At 44.7% G+C, this 10,895-nt stretch overlaps 1 protein-coding gene across 1 annotated transcript in view; it reads left to right on the forward strand.

The window, feature by feature from the left end:
* Nucleotides 1-10,895, forward strand: part of B3GAT2 (beta-1,3-glucuronyltransferase 2) — a 66,162-nt gene that overhangs the window by 43,955 nt on the left and 11,312 nt on the right. The window lies entirely within an intron of this gene.

The raw sequence follows: 10,895 nt of genomic DNA on the forward strand, positions 1-10,895 counted from the left end.
CCCACCCTCTAATCGTGTTTGTTTTTTCTGGTAACCAGCCCCCTTCCTGAACTGACCAGAGCCCACCAAGAGCCACCTCATTAGCACAATGAAGACACTCCTCGTTGTACTAATGCTTTCATTCACCGAAGCAAAGGGTACATTTAAGTGATGTCTCCTGATGTCTCAGGGTCACCTTGAGCATTGTCTGTGGACTCTTTCATGACTGACAGGAGACATTGTAAAGTGCTAAGACAGTTTCACCCGTGTGCCTTTCAGAGGGATGCAAAGTCTAAAAGGACTCTGAGTGTCCTGGCCCGGAGCCCGCTGGATGTGGTGGGTGGGTTGACACCCTGAGAGTGGGTGAGCTCTCACAGGGACACTCTGTTGTGGCCTAGGATTGCTTCCAGGGAGCAGTCATTTAAAGTGGCTGCAGGAGGAGGAGCCAGGGACAGGGACAAGGCCCAACAAGAGGGTGTTGGGGTGGACAGGTGACAACAGGCCCTGGAAAGCAGAGGTGGGTGAATCACGATTTCAGCTGCGGGATGCCCGTCTCGCAGACGTGGAAGAGGAAGGTGCTGGGTGATGTGAAAGTGTGAGAGCAGGAGCACATGGTGGCGGCGCTGGGATGGCCGAGAGCAACCGGGGCCTTGTGGACCGTTCCCAGGAGCAAGGGATACGAGTTCAGTGCAGGGCCTGAACTCCCTAGGGCCGAAAGGTCAGCAAACCCGTCAGAGGAACATCTCGAAGAGCAAAGAGGGAGCGGATGTTCAATCCATGAAAAGATGGGGGAGGTTCCATTTGAGGGGCGATGAGGCTGTGTAGGGAGCGGGTGGTGGGCCACAGGCCTTGCACAGTGGCTGGTAGGCACTTATTGGATTTTAAGAAGACATTTCAGATTCTACCCAAACCAGCAGACGTTAAGACCTTTTTAACATTGTCATTTGCTACGGTGATGGCAGCTATATTAAACTTAATTTTGGTTTAATTTTAATTAGCGTCATTGGTTGTATTGTGTTATAACTAGGAGCAGGAACTATGGTGATCTTGGGAACTTAGAACATTCTGTTAGGCAGAATACCAGTTGACTAGAAACAGGAATCTGCACATGGGGAGAAAGATCACATTCCTTGACTAAAGTCTTCAGACTCTGGATTCGTTGTGGGTACACCATCCTCATGGAGGGTTGTGGAGCTTGGAATGGCTGAGATGAGGACAGGACATCGAAACTGCCCTCCCGGGTTTCCTGTGTCCACCGCTGCCCTCCCCAGCCCCCGCCTGCTGAGAAGCGGGAGGAGCCACTCAGGAGTGCAGACCAGATCTCGGCAGTCCCTCGCCCCAGGGTGGTTAGGGTAAAGGACTCCTCCTCAGCAGAGCAGCAGAGCCCTGCCTGCTGCTCCCCGCCACCCGGCTCCCCTCTCCTCGCGTTTGAGGACGCCTGTTCCCGCAGTTCATCCCACACACCCTAACCTTCACACTGGGGCCTGTACAGATGCCTGTGCCTGCAAAGTCCTTCCTGTTGTTTGACCCTCCCTGCTCACCCTTTAGTGCTCAGTTTAAACTCACTTCCTCGGGCAAGTCTTTGCAGGCAACCCAGACGGACAGCCCCCGCCTCTCATTGTTACCTCCATAGTTAAAAGCCCCTGTACTGCTACACCAGAGCCCTTACTATCTAGCGTGACATCTTGGACTATAATTGTGGGCACTCCCACCCCCACCACAAGCAGGATGAAGCCACGAGTGCCTTGCCCTCCACTCCACCCCCAGTGCATTTCTCTCATGGACCCACACCCCGGTCTTAGAGTGGGTGAGGGATTGCCCTGTGCCAAAGTTCCTGTCCCCACTGCTGGTGACCAGGCTAACCTTTTAAAAAGTGTGGTCGTCGTCTCCACACCTGACTGGTGTGGCTCAGTGCGGAGGGCATCCTCCTGCAAACTGAAAGGTTGCCAGTTCAATCCCTGGTCAGGGCACATACCTAGGTTGTGGGCCAGGCCCTGGTTGGGGGTGTGTGAGAGGCAACTGATTGGTGTTTCTCTCCCTCTTTTTCTCCCTCCATTCCACTCTCTCTAAAAAAAAATAAATAAAATCTTTTTTAAAAGTATTATAAATGATGCCTATTTAACTGAAGACGGTGAAGGGGTCACACTACACAGTGACTGAAGCTCTCTTTTCTGGGCTCTCTGGAACAACAGTTGAGCGGGGCTTTCCTTCTTTCAATATTTGGTGACCGGGGACTCTGCCTGGGTGGGTTTAGTTGGCAGGCCCTTTCTGGGCAGTCAATGCAGTCATGGACCTCAGCGCAGCCTGGGTCACGTGACCACCAGAGCCAAATGAGCACAACCAAAACGGATGACATTTTACTTTGTTTTATGAATATAATACTACAAGAATATGGAGGGAATGACCTTCTTGCCACATCGGAGCCGTTGCAGTTTACGTGTGCTTTCAATGCGTGGATGTTTAGTATGAGAAAGAGGAGAGTACTGAATGTTCTCAGTAGAGCGATTCAATGTGTCATGTGGTGACTTTCAGCGCAGGGTGTGGGGACTGCCTAGGACGTCCTCAGGCCAGTGCAGTGTGGCCGCCCCCAGAGCAGTCTGGGCAGTCCAGGGGAGGATGACTACTGCAAGCCCAGACAGCTTCCAGAACCACAGGGCCAGCAGAGGGGCGTTAGGGCGCTAGGAAGCCGGCTGCCCATTTCTGATTCTTTTCCTGAATGACATGCATTCTAGAGACTTGCAGGCATTTGATGGCCACTGCGTGTTTCGCCCTGTCCCCGTGGACCATGGCTGTGTCAGGTGTTCAGGGTAAGGAGCACCAGTGCACTGCGTGCCATAGTCAGGGCACTTTCTCTGGGTGGATGGTGGAGGGGTGGCCGGATTCACGCTCAACTTGATGGAGATGGAGGTGGAGGGATCCACTGAACCCTTTAAGGGCTGCAGGGCCAGTGGGGAGGGTGGGGTTCCAGAACCCTTCCTACCTCAAATCTAGCAGTTCTGCATTTACATGTCGTAGTTCCCCTCAGGATTTCAATGGAATAAAGCTACCCTTCAGAACTAAAAATTTTGAAAACCGAAAGTTTTCTCTTACATCAGGAAAGCCCACCAGACTTAATAAGTATTGTCCACTGAGCATTGACCAGGTAGGAGCCATTCTTAAACATTCTGTGTGCTTTCTTACTTAACCCCCACTCGGGGCCGTGAGGGATGTGCCAATACTCATCCTCTTCAAATACAGGGAAACTGGGGCCTGGACGTGCTGCGTAACCTGTCCCAGGTTACACAGTGATTGAGTGGTGGAGCTGGGATTGAAACTCAGGTCAGAGTGTCCCCAGAGATGATCCTCCCACTGGGCTCTGAATCCCTTTTTACCTACTTACAGGTGGGTGACCGGGGCTTGCTCTCTGAGCCTCTGTTTCCTTCATCTGCAGAACAGAGGAAATGGAGTTCTTCAGAGTAAGGCTTCGCATCCAGAGCACCCAGTACAATGAGTGGAGTGTTTCTCAATGAAGAAGCAAGATCAGCTGTGTCCCTGGGTTCAAATCGCTCATACGTTTGCCCAGGGGGAGTCGGCTCGTTGCTATGTGACTGGTTATCTGGTGGTCACATCCGTGCAGCTGCGTGCAGCTGTGGGGCAGGAGGACCACTGGTGCCCAGGCTGTACTTGGGCATGGGCAGGCCATGTTTCTGGGTTTCCCAGTTGTAGGTGAGGAATCAGACCAGCTGCCTTAGGTGAGCTTGAAGTGAGAGTAGATACATGCAAAAGCTTCTGGTCTTCTGTGAATGCTTGAATCCTCATCCAGCTATTTCAGATTATTCTGGAAGGTAATTCTTATGAACACGCAAGCTCTTTGCTTTGGGCTTGCGATGAACTTCAGTTGCCCTGGCTGATGGACCTGTGTCCATTATCATTCAGTGAATGAGCCCACTGTGCAGGATGTGTGTGGAGATAAACACTGGCTCTGGCTTTAGATAAAATATTGTTAGAAAAGAGTCATCGAGAGAAAAACAAAACAAAAGCCTTATTAAAAAGTTGTTGAAAGGCAGATATGTGCTCACTCTTTTAATTTCCCAGCTGAAAAACTAAACAAACAAAAAGCACTGGAGCTTTCAAAAGAAAATGCCCTTGGAAGGGAAGAGATCCAAGATGGCTGAGGAGTAAATGGAAGCTACACTAACCTCCTCCAAGGGCCAGTCTGTAATTCCAACTACATTGTAGAGAAATCATCCTGAATAACCACCTGACACTAGTTGAGAAGAAGCCTATGACCAAGGACAGAAGAAACCACTTCAATTTAATGTGATTGGTGAGGAGTATGAGGAGGTGTGAGAAGGCTGGAGGTGTCCCTGGGTGGGAGCTGAAGTTCTGGGTGGATATTTCAGCAGCTGGGGGTTTCCCCTTGAGAAGTGTGGGGCCGGGCACACGTCTTCACCTGTATTCACCGATACATCTGATAAGGACTTAATATCCAAAATTTATAAAGAACTTATAAAACTCAACACCAAAAAAAAAAACAACCCAATTAAAAAATGGGCAAAGGACCTGAATAGACACTTCTCTAGAGGACATACAAATGGCCAACAGACATATGAAAAGATGCTCAATATCACTAATCATCAGAGAAAGGCAAGTTAAAACCACAATGAGATATCACCTCACACCTGTCAGAATGGCTATCAATAAATCAATAACATAAGTGCTGGTGAGGATGTGAGGAAAGGGGAGCCCTTTTGCACTGTTGGTGGGAACGCAGACTGGTGCAGTCACTGTGGAAAGCCATATGCAGATACTTAAAAAATTAAAAATGGATCTGCCATTTGACCCAGCAATCCGACTTCTGGGAATATACCCAAAGAAACCTGGAGCTCTAATAAGAACATAAGCACCCCTATTTTCATTGCATCGTTATTTATAATCACCAATATATGGAAGCAGCCCAAGTGCCCATCAATAGATGAGTGGATAAAACCACTATGGGACATTTACACAATACAATACTACTCAGCCATAAAGAAAGAAGAAAGTTTTACCCTTTGCAACAGTATGGATGGACCTGGAGAACATTATGCTAAGTGAAATAAGCCAGTCAGAGAAAGACAAATACCATATGATTTCACTCCTATGCAGAATCGAATAAACAAACTGAACTAACAAGGAAAATGGGGACAGAATCACAGATGGAGACTCATATCATTGGGGGAGGGGTTAGGGAGTAGAGGGATTACACAAAAAGGAGGGGTTATAAGGGGTCTAAGTGGTCATGAAACAATAATATAAAAAGGATTGAATTAAAAAAGAAAATGCCATTTGTAGCATGTAGATTTGCAAGGTGTAGGTATAGTGTTCATGTCAGCTTGGCCAGCTTCTGCAGAGGGAGCATTGCTTCCATACAAATTACTGGTGGCACGCTGGAAGGGTTTAAGAGAGTGATTCCCATGTTTTCTAATCATGTCACAAGGATGGAAAGGGGTGTTGTCCCTGTCACCACCTTGACTTATCTTAAGAGTCCCTAAGAGAGTATCCGTGGATATAATTCTCATCTGGAATCTATTATAGACAATTTATTAGTGCGAACAACAAGAATCCAGGCGTATTGCTCTGCACCGCTCTCTCTGCACTGGCTCCAGAAGTTAAAGTGAGCTGGCATCTTCCTGGGAACCTCAGCAGCCAGATCACCCCAACCCCGGTGTCTGCACTTCAATCCACCTGCTTTCAAGCCCATCCGAGGTCCAGGGTCAGCCAAGCATTGCCCCAAGCTGGTGGGCCTAAGTTCAGTGATAGTGGCACACGTCGCCCTCAGCCCAGAATAGGGGATGTCACTTTGTCTTCCCATGTCTGCTCCGCTAATTTCTAGTCATCTGTCAAGACTCATGGGTGGTGCAGGAATCGCTTTGTTTGGAAAGGTTTTCCTGATCGTTCATCCAGCATTGGTGCTGCTCCCGCATGTTCCAGTAGAATCCCGCGTTTACTCACCTGTCCTCGAGGTGGCGCTCGAGGCAGCGTCCTGCCGCCCCTGCGACTCTGCCAGCCCTCAGCTGCCCGGCTAGAGAGGGCTCACATCTCTTCTCCCTGTGCCTCCAGGTCCCGCACAGCCTTTGACAGAAGTGGCTTGAATAAATTTTCTCTGAATTCATGAATTTTAACTTGTCTTTCCTTTCTAGTTTAAGGGTTTTCAATAGTAAAAGAAATAAAGATTCCTTCTGAGATCACACTGCCATTATTTCTTAATGGTGAGATTTTTCAAAGTGGGGAATACTGAGCTGTACTCCAGAGAGCTCTCTAAGGAGGGCCTAATTCGTAGGGTTTAACCTGACTGCGCCTCAGAATTGCCTAGGGAGGTTGGAAAAAATACCCAGAAAAAATGCCCAGGCTCCGATGCTGACCAGTTAAACCGTAACTGTTATCTCTGGGTGTGGGGTCTGGTGTTGGGGTGTGTGTATGTATTTTTGTAAGTCCTGGGGTGACTGGGAAGTGCAGCCGGAGTTAAGACAGCTGGTATAGGTGGTCTCAGGCTACTCTCACGTTGCCTCTTGGGGCTCCTTAGAGTCTATTAGTAGACATGGCCCCTCCCCAGGTGCCATTGAGTCCTTCTGGAGGTTTGGGGTAAGATCACCCCACACTACAAAAAGTTTGAGAATACTCAGGAAAATTATTTCCATATGAAGCACTTCCATTGATGAAGCAAAAAGAGGATTTGAGCACAGGAGAGGAAGGTTTTTTCAAGTCATAACAACTGAAAAGCAGCACCAAAAATGTAAGAAAAGACCCCCTAAATGCACTGGAAATGCAAGTATATGTTTTACTGTGGTAAAATATGCATAAGAAAATTTACCACTTTAACTGTTTTTAAGTGTACGGTGGCATTAAAACGCTGACACTGTGCTACCCTCACCAGCATCCATCTCCAGAAATTTTCAGCATCACACTGAAACTCTGTCCTGGTTAAACGATAACCCCGCCCCTCCCGCCGGAGCNCCCCCCCCCCCCCCCCCGCTGTCCATGGTCACGACCATTCCACTTTTTCTCTGTGAATTGGACGGTGCTAGGGTTTCATATAAACGGAACTATACAATATTTGTCCCTCTTGTCTGGCTTATTTTACTTAGCATAATGTCTTCAAGGTTCATACATGTGTGAGAATTCATTCCTGTTTATAAAGCTGAATAATTTTTCCTGGTATGTATAGGGCACACTTGGCTTACCCACTCCCCCACTGATGCACATTTGGTTGTTTCCACCTTTTGTTGGCTCTGAATACTGCTAGGAACACGGGTGCACAGTTGCTGTTTCCAATTATTTGGTGTAGATACCTGGAAGTGGAATTGCTGGATCATATGGAAATCGTACATTTAAAATTGGCGGGGGAGGGGGGGGACTGCCGTATTTTTCCACAGTGGCTGCATCCCTTTGTATCCCCTTCAGCAATGCACAAAAGCTCCAGTTGCTCCGTATGCTTACCAGCTCTTGTTATTTAAAAAATCATTTTACTTTTATACGCTGGGGTTTGAAGAGTAGGAACACAGATCCCTTCTCCATGGGTCCTCTTATGTTTTCCGGGTTGGCATGGAGTGGCTCAGTGGCACGTTCAGTAGTGATCGTGAACAGTGTGAGGCAGAACGTCTCAAAGGTGAAATAAAGCAGGAGACTGTGGTTCTCACAGGCAGCACGAGGCCTGTTGGTTCTGCCATTCTCAGGGTATACATGGTTCACTTCCCATCAGTCTTTTTGGCTGTCAATCCAGTAGAACCGCTTTCCCCCCTAAACTTCAGTGTTAGGTCTGTCTTAGTGCCCTGCTGCCAACTTACTAGAAAAACATCCGTGGGTATTTTTAGTATTCAGTTAATTAAGCCTCTTTTATTCTTAGGATCCAGTTTTCATCCTTGTTCCCCATCCATATTATTCCCTTAGAACGTTTGGCTTTTTAAGATGGTTTATTGTTTTCAGAGTAGAGATTTTAAATGAATCACTTATAGATTAAATAAAGAATGCCTCTTAGAAATGGAGACTGTTTTATTTTTTTTCCACAAAGAACAGTGGCTGCTAAATAGCTTTTGCAGAGCTTCAAAAACTAAATTTTTTAGAATGGTTTACCCTGAAGCAATCATAAGGTTTCAGTCAGTGTCCTGGAGCGGATTAACAGCCCCATTTAACAGCCAGACCACGCTTTCTGTTCTTTCTACACTAGTAAAAAATCTTTCTAAAGTATAATTGGAAGTAAATGTGGAAAGCTGTAGTTTTGTCTGTAGCTGGGAAGCAAATTAGGAAGGAATCTTTATTGTGGCTGATATAAAGCACACAGTGACATGTGAGAATTCAGTCTCAGAACTGAGAAATCTATGTAAACACTCGCATGAGACAGTGGCAATTTAGAGGTGATGGTATGTAAGTGAGGGATGCATGCCTTTTACACAGCCCTTGATTTTTCTTTCTATGTATATCCAATTTAAATCTAGTGAAAGTGGTTCCTGAAACACTGCCATTAACTATTTGTTTTTCAGTTGAATAGTTCACAGATGCCATGGCTAGAAGGTACAAGATTATGAAAAAAACACTTAAGTAGAAGTTTTCCATTTTATATTGAGATGTAGTTTATGTATAACATTACTTTCAGATGTACAGAGTAACAATTTGATATTTATATAAATTGCAAAATGATCACCATGATAAGTCTAGTTAACAGCCATCACCACTCAGTTAAGATTTTTTCTTCTTGTGATGAGAAATTTTAAGATCTATTCTCAGCAACTTTCAAAGATGCAGCCCAAGATTCACTATAGTCACCACGCTGTACATCACCACCCACAACATACTTATTTTGTAAATGGAAGTCTAAACCTTTTGACCATCTTTACCCATTCTGCCCACCCTCCACCCCCTGCTTCCGGCAACTACCAATCTATGAGTGAGATTGGTTTGTTTTTTGTTTTTTTTTAGATTCCACATGTAAGATTATATGGTATTAGTCTTTCTCTGGCTGCCTTATTTCACTTTATATAATACCTTCAAGGGCCACCCATGGTGTTGCAATAGATTTCCTTTGTTATGCCTGCATGCCATTGTGTGTGCATGTGTGTGTCTCCGTGTATCACATTGTCTTTATCCATCCATCGGTCAGTGGACACTAAGTTTGCTTCCCTACGTTGGCTATTGTACATAAAGTGTCAGTGAACATGGGGGTCCATATATCTTTTCAATTTAATGTTTTCATTTCCTCTGGAAAAATTCCCAAAGGGAATTGCTGAATCATATGGTAGTTCTATTTTTAATTTTTTGAGAAACCTCCATACTGTTTCCATAGTGGCCGCACCAATTATATTCCCACCAACAGTGCACGAACACCTTTGTCAGCACTTGTTTGTTGACTTACTGATGATAGCCATTCTGGCAGCTGTACACTGAGATCTCATTGTGGTGTGTGTTTTTTTTAGAGATTTTATTTATTTATTTTTAGAGAGAGGGGAAGGTTAAAGAGGAGAGGGACAGAAATATCAATGCGTAGTTGCCTCTCATGTGTGCCCCCACTGGGGACCCAGCCCGAAACACAGGCATGTGCCCTGACTGGGAATCAAACCAGTGACCCTTTGGTTCACAAGACCCATGCTCAGTCCACTAAGCTACACCAGCCAGGGCTCATTGTGGTTTTAATTTATATTTCTGTCAAGATTAGTGACATTGAGTATCTTTTCAAATGTCTATTGGTATGTCCCCTTTGGAGAAATGTGTATTCAGTTCCTCTATCCATTTTTAAATCATATTGTTTGTTTTTTTTATATTAAGTTGTATGAGTTCTTTATGCATTTTGGGTACTAAGCTCCTACTGGATATATTATTGGTGAATACCTTCTTCCATTTGGTAGGTTGTCTTTCATTTTGTTGGTGGTTTCCATGCTGTGCAGAAACTTCTTAGTTTGATATAGTCCCATTTATTTTTTCCCTCACCTGAGACGTTAGACCTCAAAAATATTGCTAAGAGCAATGTCAAAAAGTGTACTGCTTATGTTTTCTTTCAGGAATTTTATGGTTTGGGTCTTACATTTAAGTCTTTAATCCATTTTGAGTTTATTCTTGCATGTAGTGTAAGAAGGTGGTCTAGATTCATTTTTGCATATATTTTATCTGTTCAGTTTGTGCAACACTATTTATTGAAATAATGTCTTGTATATTCTTGCCTTGTTTATCATAGATTAATTGACCCTATAAGAATAGGTTTGTTTCTGGGCTCTCTGTTCTGTTCCATTGAGTTATGTGTCTGTTTTTATGTCATTACTGTGCTGTTTGGATTACTACAGCCTTGTAGTATATAGCTTGATATCAGGTAGTGTGCTAACTCCAACTTTGTTCTCTCTCAAGACTGCTGTTGTTATGTGGAGTTTTTAGTGGTTCCATACAGGTTTTAGGATGATTTGTTCTAGTTCTGTGAAAATGCCATTTTTATAGGGATTGCATTGACTCAATAGAGTGCTTTGGGTGGTAAGGGCATTTTAATGATGTTAATTCTTCCTATCCATGAACACAGTATATGCTTCCATCTATTTGTGTCCTCTTTAATTTCTTTAATGTCATATAATTTTCCAAGTACAGCTTTTTTTTACCTCTTTGGTTAAATTTATTCCTAGGTATTTTATTTTATTTTTTATGCAATTGTAAATGGGATTGTTTTAATAATTTCTCTTGCTGATTGTTTATTATTGGTGTATAAAATGCAACCGATTTCTGAATTCATTTATCAGTTGTAATAGTTTTGAATGGCATCTTTAGGGTTCTCTATATACAGTATCATGTGATTTGCAAATAATGACATTTTACTTCCTGTTTTCCAATTTGGATGTCTTTTACTTCTTCTTCTTGTCCGACTGCTGTGGCTAGGACTTCCAATAGAATATTGAATAATAATAGTAAAAGGGGTATCCTTGTCT

This window comes from Sturnira hondurensis, unplaced genomic scaffold (assembly GCF_014824575.4).
Source record: "Sturnira hondurensis isolate 20B ecotype Veracruz unplaced genomic scaffold, ASM1482457v3 Scaffold0022136, whole genome shotgun sequence".
Classification (NCBI taxonomy): domain Eukaryota; kingdom Metazoa; phylum Chordata; class Mammalia; order Chiroptera; family Phyllostomidae; genus Sturnira; species Sturnira hondurensis.